Raw genomic sequence first — 23,027 nt, forward strand, 5'->3', positions numbered from 1 at the left:
CTATATGTGTGGGACGCAGCCAGCAATCAGAATTGATTAGGATCTTAAAACTCCTGTAGTGTGAGGCCAGCATTAGGGAAAAGTTCTTGCTGTACATTTTTTCCTGTAGTTGCAACGGCTTGTGAACACTCAGAGAATTCCTCACCGAGACCAAGGAACACAGCTGAGCCCATTAACACCCTCCATCCTCTCTGCCCATGTTTGACATCACACGGCTCTTTTCTGAATACATTACATCTTCAAAACCACCCTTTCACATTGTGTGTCCATGTATGATGCCCACCCACTCTTACCGTACCGTTTCATGGGGCAAAGGCTACGGAGGAGGAGGGTTACTACAGCGTCTTTGGGAACGAGAGAAAAAATTTGAGAGGAGAAGAAAGAGAAAACGCTGGGTCATGAATTATAGAGCAGATCACTTTCGTCTGGGTCCAGGGAGAGAGGGAGAGACCACGAGAGGGAGAGATTCACCCCTTATTCTTCCATGCCCTGTCTGGTACGTGGGAAGCCACTGGGGAGAGCGATTTATGGCCAATTGAAGCGGCAGCAACATCCCTCGGAAGGCAACGAGTGGATCCATAGCAACGATCCTAGCGGGGCATATTAATCCCCTGCTTTATGTAGTGCTAAGTGTACAATAGTAATCAGGATTGGAGTAGGCCCCACTGATCATTAAGGGAAAAGGCTATATAAAGAATTCATAATGGGATTAGCCCACGGCGAATGGAGAAAGAGAGAGAGACAAGAGGGTGTGTGGGTAGATGTCTGGAGGATGAGGACAGGGAGAAATGGGCAGAGGGAGGGCGGGTGGATGGATGGATGAAGGGAGGGAGGGGTGGCACGATGCTGGAATTAAATCACCCATCAAATTGCATGGAGGAATTTTAATTTACAGGTTAATGTCGTATTGTGTGACTAATCACAGCCAACCGTTTCGATGAACCAGTGGAAAATCGGGGGAAATCAGAGGCTGCTGCGACAAATTGGAAATGCTGTGTGTAGTTGTTCCTGGTGAAAATGCACTGTGTTGTTGAAAAATCATGCGTTTTGATGTTCGCCGGGGATCTTACATAGTGTCAGTTCAAAGCAGGGATCAAAACAGACAAAGCAAAAGTAATCTGATTACTTTATTCAAAGTGATACTATTTTTACATCAAAATTACTGTGTATATGCAGGTTTTTTTTAAACGCAGATAAACCTGCTAGGTAGCTGATGCCTTTTTCCATTGCCAGGAGAGCGAAAGATGCTTTCAAGCTCACAGTTTTGTATCTTCTAACTGAATCTCTGTGATTTTTAAATTTAGTTTCTCTCCTGTGTCTTATTTTACGGTTATGTGTTCGCTTTCACCTGACAGGAATCGTGTCATGTCAGTGCCAGTGAAAATCAAGCATTTACCGATTTTTCTGCTTCATAATAAAAGTTTTTAGATAAAATAACGTGGGTTAAATACCATATGTTTATTCTCCACGCTTGAGATGAAAGACAAGCATGTCACCAGTAAAAATACACCCTTGGCTGATGCACCGACTCAATCTAAGCATCATGTGTGTATGAAAAAGGAGCAAAAAAAACTTTTGCCTCCACCAAAAAGTGGACAAATTTAGTGTGACCACCTGCATGGAGCCGTTAAATATGCGTGACTACTGCAGAGTCATTTGACCTGGAATTGAATGTCGATTGTTTGATTCTCACTGAAGACAAAAGCCAGATGTTTGTAGGTGTGAGCAAGGTTTTTTTTGTCCAATGTGAAAGGGGCTTAAAAGACTTACTTTCCCTAGAGTGTGAAACTGTACCAGTATTTACTTTCTGTTGCTCCTAAAAATGTGCCAGTGTAATCAAACCAGTTCTAACCTACTTTTTCAGGTGTCTGTTGTATGACTGTTCTATTTTTATAGAGCCTGCATACAGCTGGCCTTCTTTGAAATCAAATGTTTAAGATCGCCATTTCTAAACATTATTCTCCTAAACAGGTGCTTCCTTGCAAAGTTTCCAGTGATCCTGTACCACTGTGCCTAAAAACAGCTGCACACTTTTAAAGAGAGAGTTCCTGTTCATGTTCAGTCTTATCCAGCAGCATACACAGAAAATCACACTACATTAGATGCCAGTACATGCCCGCCAGACTACCGAGTTAGTCCGGGCACGTCCAACAGGAAGGACACCCTAGGGCAGACCCAGAACATGCTGACGGGGTTTACATATTCCGGCCAGCGTGGGAACGCCTCGGGATCCCCCAGGAGCAGCTGGACGTGGCTGGGAAAAAGGATGCCTGGGCCACTGAGCTTAGTGTGCACCAGGTAAGCATCTAAAAATCGACGGATGGGACTTTTCTTTTTTTGCATTTGTTATCTATGCCTAAGCTAGGGAGACTCGAGACTAACCACCGGAGTCATGCCAAAAAATGTGTCCCTGCTTGGAAGATAGCAAGGGGTGCATTTCCTGGCAGACTGGCTTGCTGAAAAAGCAGTCTTAACCCTACCCCTAGCAAGGGATGCATTTAACAGCAGTGGTGCTTGTTTTGGCCTGACACAAAATTTAGAAGAGAGGGAACCAGGCTGCAGACATAGGCTATGATGCACCTTTTAGTTGATAGAATATTAAGACTTTCACAGGGAGCCACTGGACAGGGGCAAAAGAGATGCGTGCGGACACCAAAAATGGACTTTGGCCATCAAATTTAGGGGCTTAGTGACCCATGGGGCCAGTGCTTAAAAATAACCTAGCCTGGCATCTGTAACCTGCCAGCTCCCTTTCAAAGTAGGTTATTGACAAAATTTGTTTAGATGCCTCAGCAGTACACTTCTCTCATACCCAGAAGAACAAAATAGTTTGTGTGTGGCTCTGCTCACTTATGCTAAAAACTAAAACAGAACGCTCCTCTACAAAAAGCACCTTGACCCCATCACCAGGCCACCAGCAGTCACAAAGTAAGTTCAGCTGAAGCCTTTCCAGTACTAATTCTATCTAGGGCCTTGGCTCAGCTTGCTTTGGGTAGCTCCTTCATCACTGCGGCAGACCGGGGGGAGGACTTTATTACAGCCACAGCTCGTTAGCTTGAGTGGTCTTAATGAAGCAGCGTGGCGATCAGACAGAAATCATGCTGCTGAGGCCCTGCGTCATTACACCAGCCTTTAATTACGTTGATATATGGCTGGGACGGGCCTCGATACCACAGAAATTCACCAAGTCTTACCAGACTTCAGTCTCCCACACTCATATCAGCATGTTAATATATAAGCATGTTCCTCAGTGCAGGTAAGTCTCAGATACACTCTTAAAAGGCAAACAACAGCACTTTAGGATGATAGCTAATATGTTTTGCCAACATTACACTTAATTTGTCATCATTTGTAGATTTGACTGTTTTAGAACCAAAACCTACAAGTATTAAAAATTAATACCAGATTACTTTCTTCTCAGGGTGAAAAACACCTCAGAAACAACATTTAGAACATCATTAGGTGCTAAAACTCTCCACTGGAAGTGCGGATACTGTTTTCAATCCCAGCATGCCTCTCTGCACAGCAGGTGGGAGAGAGAATCTTAGGACAGATAGGGAATTGAGGCCAAGTCCTGGTGAGATCGGAAAAGCAACTTGACTGGGTGACAACAGACTTGAAAAAGGTACTGTTGTGTTTCATTACTATTCATGAGTTTACTTCAGAACGTATTCTCCGACTGAGCAGGGCAGAAGGACTTCCAAAAAGCCCTTGAGGGGGTTTCAGAATAAGCAAAACATTAGAGTTTAGAGTCAAATACTACCAGGAAATAATACCATGTCTGCTCAGAGTACTAAACAGGCCGAAAAACATGAATATGGTAGATGTGCCTAAAGTACAAGTACACTTTAGTCATTTTTTTACCATTAAAATAAATATATCTGAGAGGACTCAAATGTTCTTTGGAGTTTTGACCCGTGTAAAAGCACTATCCCAATATTTATATTGAGATTTAATCCATAGGCGATAGTAATATTATTCAATATATTCTGTAATGTGCCAACAAGGACAGGGAAGACATGGATTTTAACTATTTTGGATTCATAATACTTTAAAAGCCTTGATTTTGAAACTTTGAAATTATGCATTCAACACATTTTTTGAGCTTAAAACAATGCATTTTGGGTATTTGAGTACCACTGAATGTAAACATAAATTTTGCCTGTTTACAAGAAAACTCCACTGGGTACCTGTAATTTTTTAAAAAGTCATTTCAAATAGTATAGTATATAGTTCTGTCTGGACTTTACCAACGATTATGTGGAACATGTGAGAATTTATCAAAAATATTTAAAGTGATATGTATGCTTTATGGAGTCCCTGATTCTTCTTAAGTATTTTTCGGATAAAGAGTCAGACTTAAATGAAGCAGCAGCACGACTACAGGAGTAAAACATTACTGTCTGGCTTCCACTGCCGCTGTGTGAAACATATTCCACTTTTCTTTCATTGGACTCAGAGTTATGATAGCTATATTATGTCATGCTTCCCTACCTCCTTCATTATTCAAAATGAAGAGAAATCCAGTTATATAATACGAGGGCAGAAGTTCTTATGAGATTTGGAAAGCTCAGCACTAGACATCTCCACTCTGTGTTAATTGGTTTTGCTTTTGAAAGGCCATCATTTTCTTTCGGGCCCATTAACCATAATGCTCCAGAGTCCAGGATTAGTTCGCACTCAGTAAGACTGCTGTGTTGTCGTTAAATTCAATTTAACGGGGCACCCACCAGTGCTAATTACTGCTAACCCTGCTTACTGCTCCCTGTTAGTTTGGTCACTGTCCCTGTAAAAGGATTTCTGTTTTGGGTCGCTATGGGACCCTGCAAAGGGACACTGCAGTCTGAGGCACGCTGGTCTGTAGTGACCCTTATTATTTATAATAGTGACCTTCTATTTCACCTCCTTCTAAAACAAACCAACAATCAGAAAGACATTGTATAGTGGGAGATGCAAAGAACAAGGAAGCAAGAAAGCAAGAGAGCAGTGGTGTCCAGTGGTGTCCAGTGGTGAGATGCACTGTAAAAGAAACATCTCATGCACGTCCTCGTCACACCACAACAGATCCTACTCGTTCTTTCTCTACACAGCTGATAAAAGGACCAGGAGTTGCTGGATAAAACACATCAGATAAGACAAAGTTACAAGGGCCAGTGATGTTGGTATTGATAATGTGAAAAGTAATTTGTCTCTCGACGCAGACTACGGTTGATATTCTTTAAAAAAATGAGTTCCCGTGGGGCACATCCTGTGGTGTGCCTTCACCTTTATAAACTAAAATTACATATCCTAGTAAAAATGACATTAAAAACCAACGTGAACCTCAGGTTTGACTGTTTGTGCGGTGAAAACTCAGTTCCCCACTTCAGCCTCAGATTTGCTAGAACTCGTTACCTCCACTGGTTAGGTTGGTTAAGTTTATAGTTATTATAAGCCAATTGCATAAATATTTAATAATTTTGTGACCTGTCTGGTTTGAATGAGTGTGTTGCTGCTTCGATATAATTTTACAAAGTTTCAAATTAATTATTGAATTATTTTTGCATGAACATAGGTGTGCCTTGAGATGTTAGCCAGAGAAGTGCCACCTCACCAGACAGTATCTTGGAAATAGAAGTCATCCATGAGTTGGTTTGGTTGTGAGCATCCTCCGTTAAAAATCAAACACTCCATCTTCATGTGCGTACTATATTTGAACTATATTCTTTCTTTGGGTTTTTGAGGTTTTTATATCATTCTGTATTTTACCATTAGTGTCGATTTTTCCATGCCATTCTAAGGACTTTCTCCAACGTGACGTGACATAGGTTTTTGCATGATTACACTGTTATATAAACCCAGAGATTAAAGGAGCAGCATGTAAAATATGGCCACCTGTCAAAGTTAACGACAAACAAACAGGAGGTAGCATATCACCAGAGTGATAGCTAGCCTCCTAGCTGTCATTAGCTCAGTTAGCTGTGTAGCTAAAAGCTTTAATAGGACTGGAGTCTGGCCGGACCTGCACTACAGGACACTAAACTGGGCCCAGCAGCTTCTCAGTGAACACAGCTGCACCAGGACCAAACACAGTGTCTAAGATCAGTAGGGACCAGCTTGAGAACAGGGAATACTGTCGAGCTAAAGTACAACAACGGTATTTTCTTTCTTGACATTTTTGTGAGTTCATTTTTATTTTTTAGACTATAAAATCTAAGAGCTTGTGAAAGTTGCAACATCACAACTTGTATACATCTCTCAGCTGAGACCACAAGAGGTTCGGACTCCTTTCATGTGTGGAGAGAGGGGAGCGGAGGGCATCAACGCCGTAACCTATGTCACTGCTTTTTGTAACGGCTGAGTGGGTGTTTCCATTTGAAAAACCCGGAAAAAAAATGGCAATGGAGTTGCCCTCTAGAGTAACCCTCCCAGCCCCGGTTATTAAGACTCTTTTTGTACAGAGCTGATGAAAACTCTGGCTGGATCTCCTGTGTCAGGAGACTGCAACATACACTTGATGTCTTCTAGAGCCGCCACAGTTTTAACACATCACTAAACCTCTAAACTATGTAAATCATATGTGCCTTCTGTGTAAATGACAATGAAGTGCTGGTTTATTCACAGCAGTCCTGCAGTTTTCACTCTGCTGCTTAGAGAAACTGACCTTTAATATTAACTCTCCTACCCATTTGGCCAGCCGGATATGCTTAAGAAACTTTTCCGCAGGACGCAGGTAAAAGATTCATTATTCAGCCCCAGGAATGGGCAGGGGAGGGCCGTTCCAATGGCTTTTACCTAACTACCCCCCTAAAAGCCTCCCAAGAAAAATACCTGCATTACAGAGCCATGCTGTGGGGAAAGTGTATTCACTATAGAAGCACTCCCAGTACCTGAATAAAAGATGAAATATTGAACCTAGACTGTGGGGTTTTAAGTTTATTATTTAGGCCAAGATAGTCTAATTGCTTTAATGCAATGGAGTTGATTTTTTTCCAGCAAGGTGGAGTCTGTTACTTTGTGAGGGGACCACTTTACAGTGCAACCATATTCACAGAGAGTATGAAGTGAGGTCGGTACTGTACATTCAAGGTAGAGCGACATTAATTACTTTTTAATTTGTAAGGAGGGTTTTACAGACTCTTCAATTTTTCAGACCCAGGGCTCTTTACCTGAGGCTATGAATGGTGGGGAGGGCAGATCTAAATCTAATGTAGAAGTTTTTAATGTAGAGAACGATCACGCTGCCTTCATTATTAATGAGTAAAGCACTGCCGCCATCAAAACCAAATACACCCAGAGGAACTTTTCAGAGTAAAGAGTGTGTCATGGGGTTGACTGAAGGCAAAAAATCTGATTACCATTTTTTAAATAGTTTTATATTCTAACAGCTAATTTTACTTCAGCTATGCCTTTTATTGTTGTTTTTACTCAGTTGCAGCCCAAATGTGTGAAATTACATGTAGATCTTATTACCCATGTGTGCTGTCACACTATGCACCTGCTGGTTCTTGCTAAGCCTGTATTGCACTAAAAAAATCTACAGAAAGATTTATTCATTTGAGGTACAATAGCAAACTTGTGGACCTACTTAATGCGTTTACTATAAAAGTATTTGAAATGATTCGTATAAAATCTAAAGGCTCAGAAAATCTTTTTTCTCAGACTCTCACATGAACACAACTATTTTAAACTTTAAACAATTTTACTAAAGTGTCTTTGCATTTTGTGTTTTATCTGAGCGTGTCATTCTGGTTTGAAGGTGATTCTGTTATGATTTAGTAACATCTGACTCAAAACTTGTTGTGAGGTTGTTTGCAGGCCACTGATCAAATCTGATCCATCCTCAACAGTCCTGATGAAGCAGATTGGCTGAGGTAAAGTATTTTGTCGCTCCAGAGGGAGCTGCTTAAAGTCTGACAATAGAAGGCCAGTCAGTGTCAGTCCACAAGTTTGAAAATGTTGTGCAGTTGGTAAGTAGTGATCTTGCCAGATCTGTGTAGCCCACTCATCTCTGCTTGAGGCTAGTGGCTCAAGGTTACATCAGCTGCTGCTGGCAGCACTCACTCAAATCTCCAGCTGAACTTTGAAAAGGAATACATTTTTTATGTCACCTAGGTCTGATAATGTTTTAAAGGAACAGTTGACCCCAAATGAAAATCTAGTCGTTATCTACTCAGCCTCCTGCTCAAGTCCCTTTTGCACACCGTCACAACACACACCTCCAGTCCAGACAGTGTGCATGTGCACAGGATCTACAGTGAAGATTCAGGTTAAAAACATGGAGTAAATAATTTTTTTTGTAGTCAACTCGGCATGTTGTGGCTTCAAGAGACTTGGATTACACCTGACGAGCAGTATGGAGGCATTTTATGTTTTATTGTGTTGTTTTTTTGCATTTGAAAACTGGTCACCATTCGCTTCAACTGTTTGGGAGATTCTGCAATGCTGTTTTCTTGTGAAACTCCAGCAGCATTTTGTGAATTAAGAAACTAAACCCAACCTTCAATCAGCATGAGGATGAGTAGATAATGACTGGATTGTCATTTCTGGGTGAACGCTCTCTTTAAGAGTGCTACGGTAAATCAGGATAGGATTATTCTTTTAATAAATAACAGCTAAGGGTATCTATTTCCAAACTTTGACTTTTAATTTAGCTTATTACAGTGTATTGTAACTGTTATGAACATGAGATATTTCCGCATTTTCTTGCTATTGCTAAAGTTGCAATTTGTGCAAAACACAAAGGAAAATAAGGTAACTCTCCAGGTTTACAATTACTACAAAATCTAAAATCATATAAGTCAACTTACAGCATTGCCTCTCTGATGCTTCACTGTGGATAAGTCAGAGAGCACACAGCACATATCTCAGGTAGAAAGTTGAAACAGGAAGTAACTAAAACGTGTCCTAACAGGATGTGGTGTCATTATATTACAAAAATGAAAAACAAATATACATTTTACAAATTAAACATTAAACAACAAAGTAATAATTCACGTTTCATTTTCGACCAGAAATTACTATTAACAAATAAAGATGAAAGTGAAAGTTTAAAAAAAAAAAAAGGTCTAGAGGTTGCCTATGACAACCTTTTCTATGAATGACATGATCTGGATGACTGAGAATCCTCACAGACACTTAAAAAAAGGCAACACAGATGTCACACATCACTACAGGAGTAGTAGTCGTGTCACACACAAGGTAGAAATGACATTAGATTATTAAAACTGAAACACAAGTGTGCAATATGTTACTGTTGTAGCTGCTGAACTTGGAGCTTTGAACTACTTTATAAGCACAACTGCTTTCTGATTATTTTTGGCTCTTTTTTCCTATATGTGGGCTTTTCTGGCTGCTGCTCCAATGATCTTCCATCACTCCCTCTCGACTCCTCCTCTTCCCCAGCTCTGTGACCCATCTCCAACACAACCAGATATTAAAACTGCTTGATATCTTCCTGCCATCTGCGGACATCCGTGAGCTCTTGGATCGCATCTTTGAACAGTTCACACATACCAACCATCGCTCACGGCAGCGAGTGAGCGAGGGCCTTTTTTAGCAATCCCAGAAAACTGTATTCAAGTGGAAAATCAAAGCTGCAATCCTGTAGTGTGAACTTGCCACGCTAATCTCCTGTAGGAAAACAAATTCTTAAAGTACTTATTCTTACATGGGACCTAAACATGAATTTTGAACCCTCAATACCTCTTCTACAGCAGATTACTCACTTACTACCATGAGTCTGAAAGAGTTCCAGTCAGAGAATAAAAGACAGACAGAGAGACCCCGGCATCACCTTTCACAGTCCCCCCTCCACCACCTCGTGTGTTGTGTGTTTGACATTTCCCCCGTAATGATGGGAATTTTCTCCCCTCTCCTAGGAGGAGTCACCCTTCCTCCCCTCTCCAGCGGCCTGTCCCTCCATGCTGAGACCCACACAATCGCTCTGCGCCAGGGCCTGTGAAATCCCAGGACGCCGGGGCCCTATGAAATCCAATAGAATGGCTTTTATCCCCTGAAGATACAGTACAAATCATCATTGGTTTTATCTCAGCTGGGGATGTCGATTTATCTAAATGAGCTTAGTCCCTCTAGCTGCCTGTCAGAGTTATTCCTCCAACACCAGCCCCACCCTGACACCCTCCCTTCCTCTCATCTTTTTCCTCTCTCCTCCCATCTTTCACTCCTCTCTTCCTCCTCCCGCCCTGATTCGCTGAGGTTTAGATCCTTTCGATGTCTCCGTCCTTTGTTCTCTACAGAGGGAGGGGGCAACAGAGGACTGGGCAAGTAATGGGATTGGTACCCTGAACTGGGCACCAGTTTTGTTCGAAGCCTGCCTTACTGGCCCAAAGACAAGTGTGTGTGTGTGTGTGTGTGTGTGTGTGTGTGTGTGTGTGTGTGTGTGTGTGTGTGTGTGTGTGTGTGTGTTATTCTGAGTCCCTTTAGTGTGCAGTGGAATGTACTTAATCTGCCTGCCATCATAATGCAAATGAAGCTCCCTGGTCCCAGCGGGGAGATACTGTGTGTGTGTGTGTGTGTGTGTGTGTGTGTGTGTGTGTGTGTGTGTGTGTGTGTGTGTGTGTGTGTTGTGGAACAGCCAGGCCCTTGACAGGGAATGCTGGAAAACTCTGGAGGGGGCATCAAAGAGTGGGCAAAGGCTTCTGTCACACTAACACAAAGGCTCCGGACCAGGTCCAGTTACACACACACACACACACACACACACACACACACACACACACACACACACACACACACACACACACACACACACACACACACAGAGGTCCATTGCAGGAGCCTGAGACATGACACCACGCAGGTGAAGAGGAGAAATGACTGATGAATTAAAAAAAAAGTTTGTTTCTGTTCAAAACAAAATCAAATAAATAAATTAACACTCAAAGTAGAAATACAAGCCTAAAAACTTTCACATTATTTTCCTTTTTCTCAGTTCATCTTCTTCAGCAGGTCTCAAAGCACACATTGCATGTAATTACAGTTTTCTTGTTTGACAGGTGCATTTGAATCCAAATTTGGGAAAACACAAATAATGCAATGGAAACAGATATTTCCTCTATCACCCTTCAGTAGAAGGATATTTTCATATATATACTTGTATATCTTTACTGTAGAGTTGCTATGTCCAGTGGAAAACAGAATGAAATTTTTTTCCTCATGTTTCAATATCCCAATAAAGGGGAGGTTAGAAGCTGCAGACAGTTCATAAAACACAGTTTAGCTAAAAAAAAATAAAAAGAGAGAAAGAGACAGATACACCGTACATTATGAATATATGAATATTATGCCATTATTAACAATTTTTTCTGCTTTACAGGCACAAAATGTGTACTGCCAGTGAATATCAGGTCAGAAAATAAAATACAGATACAGAGACTGGTCATTTTGTTGGTTGAACTGATACAGATATAAATAATGACATCTGAATGTAAACATGCAGTTGCTGTCTTAAGCAAAAATGTTATTTATACGTATAAAAATAGATTGATAGAAAATAACATTAATGTTGTTTTACATTCTACTCAGATATTATATCTAAATAGCACATATTTATAGTTATTATATTAAAAATTCCTTTTGTAGTTTTAAATAGATCCCAGATTAAATTTTAATTTGAAATGTTGAAACTTCCTTTTGAACATAACTCAGTTCTTATAATCAGGCAAAGATAAATGTTTATAGTAGCTGTAAGAAACTGCATGTCATCCTGTCTTTAGTGAAAATTATAATATAAATTTGTGTCAACATTAGATTGACTGATATTATTTCTTTCTTTTCAAGGTGAAGATAGTTTTGACAAGGGCTGGTAAAAGAATCAATCGCTGATACTTTTGACAGACACGATTACTGAGAATGATCTTTTTTGCATTACAATTGTTATTTCCACTGAAGAAAACTATTAAAATTGTGATGATGTGATGTTTGTTGGGGTCTGTAGCAAACAAACATGTTTTCTTAGGTCTGGAGAACAAGATTTGTCACACATTTTACCTTTATCAAAACACTGCAGCTTCTTCCATTTGAGTATTGCTTGGCTATATTGTAAATTTGATAATATTTTAATTAATGGTGCATCCCTACTCTTGACAACTAATCTTAATAACACTATTTGTTAGTTTAGTCATTAAAATTGTGGCACAGACCACCAAAAAGCCGATACAGCTTATTTTCCTAAATAAATGTCCTGTATTTACTGAAAATCTCAGCCAGCTCCCTGTTAAACAGAGGTTTCGTAAAGGTATCTTGTCATAATTTTCTGAATATGTCATCAGGTAAGATTAAATACGATTGTAAGACCTCTCTATAAATAAAGCTTTCAACATTCCCTTGTTAAAGTGACCCTTGATCTCAGTGTGATTTGTCTGAATAAAAGACTTTTTTTCTTTTTAAAGCAATAAAAAAAACCTTTCTGCTTTTCTTTCTCACTTAACTCCACCTTGTCTTCTCCTCCTATCATCCATGTTCTTAAGATCAAGGTCAAGGTAGATTTTATTGTCCCAAAGGGAAATTACTTCGGTAGAGAGGTTATAGGAAACGCCGTCTCCACATGGCAACTAGAAATATATCTTTAGGGTACAAGATAAAGTCAATACCGAAGAAAGGAAAAAAGAAATATACACACTGGATCGTTCCAGAGATGAGGATTCAGTTGAAACGTTGTAGTAAATCATGTCGGGAGGACGACTGACAGCCGGGGTATTCCTTTACCTTTTACTGAGGTTAAACACTACATACCTTTGAAAACACAGTGTTCAAGTATTGTTGTACAATTACTGTGAATATATAGTTATATTGTACAGTACGAGCACAGCTTCAGTTGTTCCTGTTGGAGCTCCTTTGTTCAGTCACAAAGACCATATGTGAAACTGGTCCCAATAAATTTGTTCAATTTAAAGTGTAAGTGGTTAGAGACAAAATTCCACACTAACCTTCATCATGGTTCACAAAGTATTTCATTTTTGTGAAAATAAACAACCATGACTTATCTTATTAGATAACATATCGTATTAGAGACAGTTCTCATCATATACAGTATACTTTCCTCAAACTGTGAAAAAATAAATCTCAAACAATGCATGCTGGGAAGTCTGATCGTACTTATTTAGAAGATTATTTTGATTGACCTCTGTACAGTACATTCATTCTGAAGTGGTCTGAAAATAAATAGTAAAAAAGAAAAAAAAATTAACCTCAATTAACTTGAACAAATAAAATGTCTATATTTACATTAAGTTGGAACATATAATGAAATATGAACTGATTATCACTCTGTCAGTCACTGACTTGTTTAAATGTAATATTTTATGTTTTTTAAATATTGATTCATCACTGACAAGAATATAAAACTTTTTAAAAGAAAGCGAGATGCTTTCCTCCTCACGGCTGAACTATGATTCCTCATCCCACTGCTTTGACAGTCAAAGGTACAATAATGTGGCCAAACCTATTAATAGCAAGACAGTTAATTAGATTCAAAGATTAATTAACAGCTTATCTAATCTATCAAAGGGCTAAAGATAACTATCTAATTAACAATATGAGTGAAGAACAGCGACAAAGTTTGTCAAACAAAGAACTCTGTTGTTAGATATCAGCCTTATCTTCAGCCATCACTCTTTCCCATCTATTGTTCACCCTCTTTCCCTCGCCGTTCTTTCGTTCTGTTCTCTTTTACTTCCCTCTCTTTCCCCTCACATGCGCTCTGCCCCTCCCGCCCGCCTGCCCCTGATGTTTATTGATTGCCAGAGTTCATACAAGAGCATCACTTAATGTGCTTGCTTTCATGTCCTGCCTTTGTTGCCAGGGCCGCAGCCCACGATATTGCAAATTGATCCGTCTCTCCGCGCCACCCTTTGTCAGGGTTTGTGAAGTGAACTACTATTACATTAGCTCCGATTCGTGCCCCCGCCCCTCTCCTCTCCCTTTTCCCCCCTCTGAGTCTTTCTTTCGCTCGTTCTGTCTCTTTCTTGTCATTCGGAGGATGGCATCGGCATGGCTAAACACTGGTGTGAGAGCTGATTAGCGGAGCCACACGCCTGACTGGCTACATTGATGAGCTCCTTGAGGTTTGATGATGTAGCCAATAAACGGACACTTTTGATTATATGACCTTTGACCTTTTCTGTAAAAAAACAACCCTCCCCTCCCACCCTCCGTCCTCCTCATCACCCACCCCCCCCCCACCCCTTCACGCCTCCTTCTCTCCATTGTCCTTCTCAGGTGACGACTTGAAAATGAGGTCATGCTTGTGTGAACACAAACAAGGGCACGCATCTTCAAGGGCAGTCCATCCTTGAAATGATTAGGCGCGAGATTTTATCGCCTCTGGGAAGTATAAAATGTAGAAGGAACTAGAAGAACACAGTCAGGAGTGGTGGTGAAGCACCTGCTGCAACGAACAGAGAATTATGAGGTTCAGCCGTGACCCACACATATGTTGTTTCCAGCTGAAACAAGATTTTGAACTAGAGGCCACATAAGAAGAGTAAGAAGTCAGCTGTCAATGGTTGTATAAAACAGATGTACTCTTATCTCATCTTAATATATAACAGTGAAGTTGACCTTTGACCTTTTGGACATAAAATGTCATCCCATCAGATATTTTTGTGTAACTTTGGCACAATTATCATATGAATTCTTGTGTTTAGCAAGGTAACTGTGACCTTGAGTTTTGACCTTTGACCACCAAAATCAAATCAGTTCATCCTTGAGTCCAAGTGGACACTTGCACCAAGTTTCTGCAGCTTTTTCGAAGTCAAAATCAAGCACTTTTCAAGCATTTTCCTGGAGCATTTTCAAGCTTTTCCAGCACGAGCTGTGGTAAATTACATATTTATATACATGTACATAAAACAAAATCATCCCAGGTTTTGTTTTCTGATTAAATTCTACAGAAGGGTGACAAATTAAAGAGATACACAACATAGTTTAATTTTTCAAAATGTGTTACATGTTGACTTGACATCCTATAAAATCTGACTGATTTCATTTCTTTATGTAAAAAAATTATAAAGAAAGTAATGCAACTGCAATTTCAAGTAGATTCAAGCACTTCATACAAAATGCAGGCACTTTTCAAACCTTACAAACGCTACATTAAAACTCAAGTGTTTTCAAGGATTTCCAGCACCAGTACAAACCCAACGTATTCCTGAGATATTGCCTCCACAAGAACGGGATGGACATGAGGTCACCATGACCTTGACCTTTAACCTTTGACCACCAAATCTAATCAGTTCATCTCTGAGTCCAAGCGGACATTTGCACCAAGTTTGAAGCAACACCATCTAAAAACATAACCACAGAATCACAGAGGTCCCTGAGGATACATTTATGAATGTTCACATAAAAAATTAGGCTCATTGGTCCAGTTGTATGCAAGATTAGCTGCAGACAAGCTGCAGGTCTGTCAATCACTCATGCACACACACAAATACGCATGATTGCATGATAATAATTATTCTGTTGTTCTGTTGTTCTATTCTTATTGTATGACATATTCCAAATATCCAAATGAGTCTTAACTGTGGCATTGTAACAGTAACTCGTGTACCCTTGCTGCAGAGATGGGGCGTACACTGCACATATTCAAAAAGTTTTTCAAGAAGTTTGGCGAGTGAAAGCTCTGGGATGGAAAAACTTCTATGTAACTTGTGATAACCTGTCCCTTTAGGCATTGGAAGAGAGTGGACTTGCAAGACAGACATTCAATAATAAGGTTTTCTCTCACTTTGCTCCTGCCCTGGACAACTTGGCAGAAATTTGGAACGAAGACGAAACGCCGGCACTCTTTGACGTGCCTGCGGTCTGACTTCGACGTCCTCCTGAGCCGATCAGCAGCACTTCCCGAAGTCTGCATCCCTGACAGTGTAATTGCCTGGTGGAGTCTTCTCCCCAGCTTAAGGCTGAGCGCCTGTAATTAAGATTAGATGCCCAGGACCACCACCACCACCCCTCAACGCACACATACGGACTCCACAACCTCCCAGAGCTACTGTTGTCATGGAGAGAAGACATCAGAAGAAGAGGCTGCAAATGTTTGCGGTGATGGTAGGAGGGGACGGAGGGGGGGGTTGAGTTGCGAGAGTCGAGGCTGTACAGGAGGTTGTTTTCAACTGTGCGGGAAGGAGGGGGGTCTGAGAGGAGAGAGCGATAAGGGGATGGGGGACTGCGGCACAATCATCTTGATTTCTTGTGCTGAACGATTACATGCCACGCTAATTGCTAGCAGAGGGATCTTTAATAAATATTTCATTCGGTGCAGCATCATTACTGCCTAATGTCGTTATTAATCTCCGCCGGTAATTTCCACTCAGGAGAAGCGTCTTTGTGAGGGGAAAGCAGTGTTTTTCCCCCCCTCACACAAGGAGAGGAGGAGAGAGTGGAAAAGATGGAGAGAGGTTGAGAATTAGGGAGTGATGCTGGAGAAGTGCCATTACATTAAAGTTATGAGAGGAGAGGGGGAGGAGGAATGAATGAACCATGTAGAAGAAGAGAGAGAAGGAAGGAGCGATAAAGAGGGACAAAGAATAAAGAGAAAGTCAGAACGAAAAAGGAAAAGACAAAGAAGTTAAGTGAACAGCACTGGGTGGATAATGTGGGAGCTAGCATGGCTGCAAACAACGTTACAGACACATGTCATTTCCTGAGAGGCCTCTCCATCAGTGAGATCATAGCTAGTAATTTGATTTGTACATGGGAAGGGGGCTGGTATAACTGCCTCTGTAGAGAAAGATTTACTTAGGGTAAATGGCTCGAGCTGCCAGTCTTCTTCTGTGGTGACGTGGAAACAACTTACCTACAGGAATATTTCTTTCTAACTATTTCTAGCTCCGTGTTGCTCTGCTATCATTTTGTCATCTTGGCATCAGAAATCCAGCCAGGAAGTGTAAAATTAAATACCGCAATGTCGACACAGATTGATCCAGATCTGCTCTAATAAAGTTTTACTTGAGATTGTCGAAACGCACGATATGTTAGTTCTGCCACAAGGGGTCTCTCACATTAAAAACTAACAAAACACATAGACTTCCTGCCTCACTCTCTGACGTATTTGTGTTTTCTGAGAAGTTATAGCAACTAGCAACAGACATTTGTGTCAGTTATTGGAAAAAAGTACAATAACTAAAGGATGGTTTTAGTGTTGTTAGCATTTCGTGCACACTTATAATCATATTCAGCTTTTAACAGGAGAAATATTTTGTAACATTTTCATAAAAATACCCATTCATTTTGCTAACCTCATTGCACACTCATGTAACACTAGAGATGTGTGAGATGAGCCGACTAAACGATTAAACATCACTACCCTTGGTAGTCGGCACCAGTTATAGTAGTCATTTAACTAATTAATCATCTTTTATTAGTGTTCAACACCAATTAATCATTGCCTTTAAGGTTTTATGCCCATGACTCGATGGCCCAGGTGTTTTTCTAGCAGAATTGAACTACTTTTGACACAGGATGATATTTTTGTCTTCTGGTTGGGTGGACCTATTTTGAATACAAATTACATTAATAATCTATAAATACACATTCATGCACACATGGACCTGGCACATGCACGCCCACATACACACACAAGTATGACGTATCGAAAGAAGCTCAGCATAAGTTCAATCAGGAAGGCCGCCTACATGCCTCGTTCATCCCTAACTGTCTTCCTCTCCGCCTCTCTTTACCCACTTATTCTCAATCAGCTCTCCATGGGTGTTCACTCTTTAAGTCAACCAACCAGATTTAGCCACAGTCTCCATTAACCAGTCATATCGTTATGTCAAAAGTTTAAAACTGTTCTCACTTCACCACCACCAGTGTCTAGACTTCAGAGGTTTCCTTTACTAATCGCGGCTTCACAACCCCCTTTATGCATGATGATGTCACAATGGAGTCTAACAGCCAAAGTTGTGCACATGTCAATTAAATATGTTTTGTACACAGAACAAAGGCTCTCCTGATTGAAATGCTCTCCACCTGCCAGTGCCAACCCAAAACCAGCTGTTGGGCTTGTTGTTAATCTGGCATGTGGCCAATAAATGTTTAACCTTATTGATTACTACATAGTGCTCAATGTTGACCGTTTTCTGGGTGTTTTCTTATCTATGGTTTAGTCAACAAGTCTAAATTAAAATTACCATTTCACTGAAAGGGAAATTAGTCACCAGGAACATTCCTATGTAACACACAAATGATTGATCTTATAACTAGTCCTGATTCAACATTTGTTCTTTTTGCAAAAACCCCCAGTGCTCTGGCACCTTTTCCTTGGAAAAGTCCCTCCATACACAGGGAGAGATATGTTCCTCATCAGTGCAGTGTTACAGCCAGTAGTTTGTTAGAGTAGAGGAGAGCTGCAACACAAACTGTGCATAGGCACAAACTATGATATCTATGATGTTTGAGAAGACAGTTTAACTATTCTAAAATACTATTTTTGCGAGCTGAAGGGCAAAATGTGCAAACTTTCTTTCTCTCGTGACTAAATTTAGCTTGCAAAGAAAACAACAACAATGCAAATTGTCAAAGCAGCCCTTGAAGGCAACACAGTGCTGACAACATACCCCACGTTATTTGCAGACCAACAGACAACTGTGCTTTGCTTCATACAATGTTGTGCACGCCGTCTCTTTCTTCATGCAGTTTAAGACATTAAGAAGGCGTGAAAATGGCAGCAAGCTAAGCCTTGGGCGAATAGCAAATAGCATTAGCCACCAAGCACACATTGCATTTTGCTCATTCCAATATCCATCTGTGCCTGCAGCTATGCTAGCTAACTGCTATCTGACTGGCTTATTCACAGACATTTTCCACAGCTCCAGTGGCTTTTAGAGCAAAATTCAATCTTTGGTAATAAGTGAATTTGAGACGGAGCATAAGCACAAACTAAAAAGCAAATCCAAATCCATGTTGGTTTTATCTAACAATGTATTTCATGGCCATATTCCAAACTCTTATGAGAATAGGTTATGAATGATTACCAGAAAAATGATTATATGCTTTGCATGATGTTTCAATAACATATCCATCATATGTGGCCGTAGACAGTGACAGTAGGGCTGGATGGATGGAGAGATGGCTCGAGAGAAGAGGAGAGGGAGTGATTTATTGGCTTACAATAAAAAAGAAAAAAAAAAAAGGCTTCACCGAAACCATCTATCCACCAAGTACTTACTCACTCTCTTCTTCACTCTGCTTCCATCTTCTTTTCTCTCCCTCACACACACAAACACACACACACGCACACACACACAAGTGATGGCATTGCCCCCAAAGAAAATAGAGTTGTGTGTACCATCCAATTATCTGTCAGGGGTGAATAATGGCCCCAATAATATATTCACATTGCCGTTGCCGATCAATTTTTAATCAAGCTGAGAAATATGGAGGAAGTGAAGCTAAAATGACCCACCAGGAACTCTCCCATAATACCTCAGCAGAGGAGTCCCTAATTTTGCTCCAATCAAATTACCTACTCCCCAGACCCCTCCCCGAGCCCTCCAGCTCCCCCCAACCCACCGTCATCCTCAGAGCGATAATGGAGCCTCCCAGTGTGGGGCAGACTAATAACTGCAACCAGTCTGTTCTTTTATAAGGCCAGAGGTCAGGGGGCAGTGACCTTATTAAAGACATTTTCACTGATGATAAAGTGATTAGCTGTTACTAGCTGGATAACATGTATATAGTGGCACACAATGAGAAAACGAAACAACATACTTGTTTTTATGTCATTAAGTCAGACTTTGGTCCCTTTATTTGTTTTTAAAATGTCCTAAATGGGACAGGGACACAATTCTGCTTGAAATGTCTGCCAGTGTGTGCCAACATAAATAACTTATTAATGGTTTGTTAATTCTTAGTTATAAAAACACTTAATAAAGTCATTTATTCTTCACATTTAAACCCTTTTTATATATATTTTGGCCTAACTGTATAACAATGACATAGTATGAAGAGTAATAGCGGGGTTATAGTTCTTCTTTTCCTTTTCCCCCGATGCTTTGGACTGGATTTCAGTGAGACATAATAGTGAGGTGTGGTTAACCTGTGTGATGTGGAAATGACATCACAGTGACGTGTGCCTATCCACTGTTTTGGTGGCCATCGAGTCCAGATGGAAACACCTGACTCTTTCGATGTGAAATCTTTGTGATCCCAAGGTAGTCGCTAACTTTTTCTGTCTGTTGCAGCATAAGTCTTTTTATTGTTAAAGCTTCTTCACTGCAAACAGCAGCCTGCTGCTACTGGAAGCTACACTGACGAGAGAAAACCAAAACATTGAGCTGAAGCATGCAAAAAAGCTCCGTAGAATTGCAGAGTTGGGTGATCATTTTCTGGGGTCGTCACTATATTAAAAACCAGAGTCTCGCTCCCAGGTAGTGGCATTTTTGCGTTTTTAGAAATGAGCCTCAAAAATCAACTTTCTTACTGAAAACAGAACCAAGAGGAGGAGCAGAAGTCTCGTTTTCTCTGAGATTACTTGGATTACATTATGGTTGAAGGGATCATGGAACTTTTGCCCAACCACAATAAAAATAAAACTGCTTACCCCAGCTTTAAGTACACATGCATTTTTAAACCAGTTTTAAAATGCATTTCCTAGAATAAAATGTTCTGTTTCATGTTCTTGTTTTTAATGGATGAATAAATGACTCACTGACTTTTGAGTAATGTTCATCAGGCATCTTACAAACAGTAACATGCTAAAGGTTGGTTGTTTTTAACTTCAAGCAGTGGACATCAGGTACCATATTTTCATTGTTGTGTAACATTTTCAGTCCTTCAGTTCTTCTAGTGTCTTTTATAACATGCTCCTTGAATGTTATTTATGTGTAATTGTAAAAATCTTGGCAAAATTACCTTAGCTACATCAGATGGAAGTTCAGGCATGCTTAATGTAAACCAGCCCACTGTACATCATAGTCCACTGTTAAACCATATGGATGCATAAATCATATACACATTTCATGGTGTGTTGTACAAACAGACTTCGGACCCACATTTCGCTCTAGTTACTCATTTATAAACACAATACTCCTACGTACACGTGTATTTCCACAAAAACACACAATCAACTTCTTGTCTGTGCACTTTGTGAGTAAATTCAACCCTATAGAGTCGACCCCAGTGCTCCTGAGATGGGTCACGTACCTCTTCGCTGCGCAGGGGCAATCTGCAATGAAAGCTTTCCCATTTGTAATAAACTGCAGCCTCTCAGAAGAGCAATCCTTGGGAGAATCCAGCGTGCTCACTCCTCACTATAACAACAGCGTCTGTAAAACAAATGAGCGGGGAGGTAATTGCAGACAAACAAAAATTACATTTCCAATAAAGGTTCCTGTCTCTTTGGGCTCCCAGAAGCCCCCAGCCCTCCTCAACTGTTTAACAGCCTTAATATACCCTCTCATCAGCCTTCCTGTTGAGAAGCCGCCTGAGAGAGGTTATCAGAGCACAAACAGAGCTCATCTAATGTGAACAGGTTGAGGGTTTAGTGGTTGAAGTGTTTTAGGCAATTAAAAGGGGAAAGTAATGGTGGGATAGATGGATGAGAGCATTAGACAAAACACTAAAAGTTTACATGACCTCGTACTACACATGAAGACATTCATGGCACTGTGGTAAAAGTATCATAATAAGACGCGCTTATGGGAAGATAAGTAATGAAAAAAGCTCCTATAAACAGCATGAAAACGTGCAAATTTCCATTATAAGACCCAATCCATGGTTCTCAGAGTATAAAGAAAGACACTTGCTAAACAGAACAATTATTTGATTAAATCTGGTATGTTTTATGTAATTGTTTCTGCATTTTAAGGGTGTTTTTAATGTATAATAACCAAGAGCTAATAAAGTCCATCACTCAACATTTCACACCAGGTGTTAGCATGTGGATGATGAGTAATAACAGAATGCAAGAGTGTAAAATAGGTATTGAACCTACCATCACTAATTTACTCTACAGGCAGAATGTGCTCTGTGTTGCGTGTTAACATCTGTAACTGATGACCATATCAATTTGACAAGGATGTATTATTATCATAAACATGCAGGTAATCTCAGAAAAGATCAAGAACGTCGCTGATGCATTTTACATTGTGTGCCATAAAGGCCGATTCTGCAGTAGAAGAGGACGGAGCTGTTCTTTTAGAGATTTTAGAGTTTCTGGCAACAGCAGACGGTGGATGGAATAAAAGGCTGGTGGAAAAATTTCTTCAACCAGAGAGGGCGGAGAAAATATGTAAACAATAAAAAAAAATACTAACTTTGAAGTAACAAAATCAGCATAACAACAACTGTTGAAACAGTGTATATTCTTCATCTTCCTGTTGGATAGTTGCGGCATATTACTCTTCCTCCTTGTTGATTCAGTTTGTCTGCATTCGGTATCTTGTATCTTTGCAGATTGCTACCCTGATATGAAGAAAATCTACTCCTCCCTCATTGAGAAAATCTGGACCTGCCTGCAAGAGCTAGGCTGACCAGTGATAGAGCGGTGCACATCAAAATGGCCAGCATTAGAGGAAACATCAGAGGAAAAAAAAAACTCCCTCGCCCAGCCTTGGCCCGTGCTGTTCACGCCCTACCCTGACAAAGTCTGCAATTTTTCAGCCCAAGACAGACACCAATGTATCTTAACCATGTGGTGCGGTTTGCCTGATGTACTCTCTGGCCGATTCAGATGCACTCTGTCCAGCAGTAAATTAAGAAAACAAAGATTCATACCTATTTTTGGTCTGCACATGGCCCTTGTTGTTTGTAGTGATAATCAGATCAAAACTCTTCCAAAATGCAGCCAAAGCATTAGATATGCTCTAACTTCTCATGGTCAATGTGCATTACACAATGCATGTAATGTATGTGAATGAAATGCTAAGTATTACACTTATAATATAATGTAGAACAATATACAGTTTCTATGCACAAAAATGGGCAGGATGAAAGGAGAGTCCAACATGGGACTGGTCTTTGACATGCTGAGTCCTAGTTGACTCAGTTTATTGGGCCCCAACAGGCTTGCTGACCTCTGGTCT

The 23,027-nt window shown here is 40.4% G+C and overlaps 1 long non-coding RNA gene across 1 annotated transcript in view; it reads right to left on the reverse strand.

Moving 5' to 3' along the window:
* LOC146315669 (uncharacterized) overlaps nucleotides 1–21,271 on the reverse strand; it is a 65,804-nt gene extending 44,533 nt beyond the window's left edge. The window contains exon 1 of the long non-coding RNA XR_014771853.1: nucleotides 21,148–21,271. This is a non-coding gene — a long non-coding RNA (uncharacterized LOC146315669). The remainder of the gene's footprint in view (nucleotides 1–21,147) is intronic.
* Nucleotides 21,272–23,027: the final 1,756 nt, after the last annotated feature.

This window comes from Lutjanus erythropterus, chromosome 14 (genome assembly GCF_056507025.1).
Source record: "Lutjanus erythropterus isolate fLutEry1 chromosome 14, fLutEry1.hap2, whole genome shotgun sequence".
NCBI lineage: Eukaryota > Metazoa > Chordata > Actinopteri > Lutjaniformes > Lutjanidae > Lutjanus > Lutjanus erythropterus.